This window comes from Mustela erminea, chromosome 15 (assembly GCF_009829155.1).
Source record: "Mustela erminea isolate mMusErm1 chromosome 15, mMusErm1.Pri, whole genome shotgun sequence".
NCBI classification, from domain to species: domain Eukaryota; kingdom Metazoa; phylum Chordata; class Mammalia; order Carnivora; family Mustelidae; genus Mustela; species Mustela erminea.
The window spans coordinates 40,745,789-40,749,424 of NC_045628.1; the positions used below are offsets into that span (position 1 = coordinate 40,745,789).

General features: G+C 29.7%; 1 pseudogene; it reads right to left on the reverse strand.

The window, feature by feature from the left end:
- Positions 1-2,690: 2,690 nt before the first annotated feature.
- On the reverse strand, positions 2,691-3,162 carry LOC116574068 (annotated as a pseudogene).
- Positions 3,163-3,636: the final 474 nt, after the last annotated feature.

Consider the following 3,636-nt stretch of genomic DNA (forward strand, 5'->3'; position numbering starts at 1 on the left):
GAAAAAAAGAACTATGTAATCTAATGGAAATTAAGGAAAGAGAATATTTCAAAAGAAATGTTCACTCAGTTGTGTTGAATGTTGCTAAGAGGTCAAAATAATTGCCTAAATATGCAAAAAATAATTTCAATATTAAGATTACTGATTACTTTGTTTATATTTGAGAAAAAAGACTTATACAATTTGCCTCCATGTCTCATGCCTAGAATTAAAACTAAGGGGGATTTGAAATATTAATGAGTAACATTGCATCAATAGATTTTTAGATAAAACCCTTAGAGAAGAATAAAATCGCATATGTGTTTTCTCACAAAATGAAATTGATCTACAGCATTAATTAAATTTAGGAATTGTTTATATTTAATCAGTCTTTACAGAGTGTTACAAAATTGTATGAACTTATGAAAAGAAAATAATACATGGGATTTTTAAAATTCTATTAAAAATGTTATAAAAACGGCTTTTGATGATAGTATTTAGAGATAGCAAGTATGACAGTTAATACTTGTACTAAATAGTTTATATCAGGTAAACTGAAATTCTTAAATGTGTAAGAATTAGACTTATATTTACTAAGAATAAAATCTTGCATGACATTCGGAACAAAGAGAAATATTCTTTTCTCCACTGTGATTCCATGTTTTACTTCAAATGCATTGATGTTTAATAGCAGTTACTTGAATCAAAGCAAAATTAATCCTTTTTTCGTTTGTATTTAAAAAAAAAAACTATGCAGTTTTCACATAATTCAAAGATAGACATACACGGGATTCTGTTTCCTACCCACTCCATTATTGCAGGATTCCCCAGAAAAGCTCCAGTCTTACAAAAGCAGCTGCTTGTATTTAGTGATAATCCTCTGTACTATTAGTTTTGTCTTTTGGGATAGGAAATTGATTACCTGACCTTAACATAGTGAAGACTTTGCATGTGTCTTGCCTTCTGCCTCAGACACTAAATTAGTTATATAAACAGTGAAAAATAGTTAAGAGTACAATGATGTTGTAGTTTGATTAAGAAAAAATTGAAAAAATGTTTTTATTTCCCATAGTATTCCTTAATTTTATTTACTCTTACTATTTTTTATTTTCCATAATAAATTACAAATTAAAATGCTACTGTCTTAAATAATGCAGTCCACAGTAAGTAGAAATGGCACATGAAGGGGAAGTTTTTAATGTTTTTAGTAAGCACATCCATTAACATTTTAGCAGAGAGAGATGATGGACAAAAGAGTGACTTTGAATACAATTACCTATCAGGATGCCTGTGTTTCTATCCAAAGAGAGAAGTGCTTTTCAGCTTGGGTACCTATAAAGTATGACAATATCCATTGGTAAACTGAATAAGAGATCAGTTACAAAGAAACATAGAGCTGAACATCTTAACTTACTTGTACTTGTACTTACAAACACTTACTAGTACTTGGCTAGTTAGTGCTGATGAATTAAAAATCAGTCTGAATACCACTCTGAATAACAATATTTTATGTGTATGTTCATTTAATTATTTGTAAAACAAAATTTATATTGTCCTAGAATATAGTAAACAACAGTCATAACTGACAAATTACTTTATTTCTTATAAAATAATTTCTTAGTATTTCATGAAGTCTTATGTCACAGTATAAGATAGATTCTATTGAGAAAAACTCTATTGAGAAAAAAAAATCCGCATTTCCTTTTGCTAAGTACCTAGTGTTCTACCAACCTTTACAACTTTAAATATTTTCTTGGATCCTGACAGAATTGCAAGTGGAAAACTAAAAACTTCATGAAGGTAGTACTATGATTGTGAATTCTTGGAGTGTGTGGGAAATAGACAGTATATTTAATATATTAAGCATATTAAATATATATTACGTATATAATTAAATATATAATAAATTAAATATACACATACCATATATTAAATACACACAAGTATATATATGATTTTTTTGTATATCATATATATATGATATTTTCCCTCCAAGTTTACTTTTCCTTCAAAATGTAACCTTCCAAACATTCTAGAATTCTTTTTAAATCTTCATTTTTTACCTGATATGGGCCAGAGACTTTACTTTCCCTTCTATCATTTTCAACAATACAAATCATATCCCCAGTGCTCCTTAAAACTCTGGGATTAGTAAAGCTTTATTTTAATTTCTATAGATTGCTATTAACTTCTGATTTGTTTAGATATGCACTTTAAGGGATATTTGTCTTGTCTAGTATTTGATTTATGCAAGTGCTATTAGGTTTTTATCATAGAAGGGTTTTCAAACATGCAGATTAGTGTATTTTTGAAGTCAAAGTGTCATAGCATTACGATACCTTATTATTAAATGTGGAAATTTTCCATATCATTTTTTAATTAAAAAGTTATCTTGTTTCTCTTATGCTTGTATTTCCTTTACTTATTTTAATATACATTGTGCTCTAAGTGGTGTGAAAAAGTAGCATTGAAATTTCTGTTGGATTGTTTTTAAAAGTTTTGATATATTGATCTGTTTATAACTTTGAGTATTGTCATCCATCAACATGGACAATCTCTCCCTCGTCAGATTGTTGTTCAAGTGATATTTGTAATTTCTCCATTAATCTCCTAAAATTTGGGGTTTTCTAAGAAGCTTGTGTTATTGTTGATGGAAAATTTATTCTATTGCTTATTGTTATTATTATTATTATTTTAGTTAATGTATTTTACTAAACCCTATACAAATCCCTGACTTCCGATTTGTTGAAGCAAGAGGTCAGACATTTACCACAATAATGTCTGTCAAAGTGGCTAGCCATAAAAACTCCAGCACCACATTTTGTAGGGCACGCCCCACAAAGGCGATTGATTGTGCTCTTCTTTCCCTCTTTAAAATATTCCAAAACAGTTAGCTTAATCTTCTTTCTCTTATGCTTATTCTTCTCAGAAATGGTGTAAGATTTATTCTTTCTTTTCTTAACACCACCCAAAGTCTCAACACAAGATGAAGAGTGGACTTTAGATATTGCAGTCATACAAAGTACATGCATCTTCCCCTTGCTTGCAAAACTCAGTCTCTGCTTATCAAGAGGAATTCCTTCCTTACCCTGGCTCTTGGTTTTTACATTTTTTTATAGTATCTGGAGGTTCAACCTCAAGAGTAATGATCTTCCCCATTAGGGTTTTCACAAAAATCTGCATCTTGTTGGTGGTTCCACTACAGACAATAGATCAGAAAGTGATTCTACTATATTTTTTAATTAGTTATTACAATTTTATAAACTCAATAATCATTTTTTTGCTTATTTTCTATCCACAAAATAAATTTTAAAATACTTTTTGATGTACTATTTAGGCAGTTATATTTTCTGCAAATTATATTTTCATTTCTTTCTTGACAATAATCAGGATCCTCATTTCCCTTTCCTTGTCTTATAGAATTAGCTAACTTCCAGTATAATGTGAAATGACTAAGGTATAGCAGTTTTTGTTCCCACTAAGCTGAACTGAAATGTTTCTAAAGTTTGATCACTGTGGAGGACTTAGCTCTACATTTTTAAGATCCCCTTTACTAAACTAAGTTCCCTTCTATTCTTAGTTTTTAATGAGGTATGCATTTGGGGGTGCTGGGTGACTCAGTCAGCTAAGCATTCACTCTTGGTTTTGGGTCTGGTC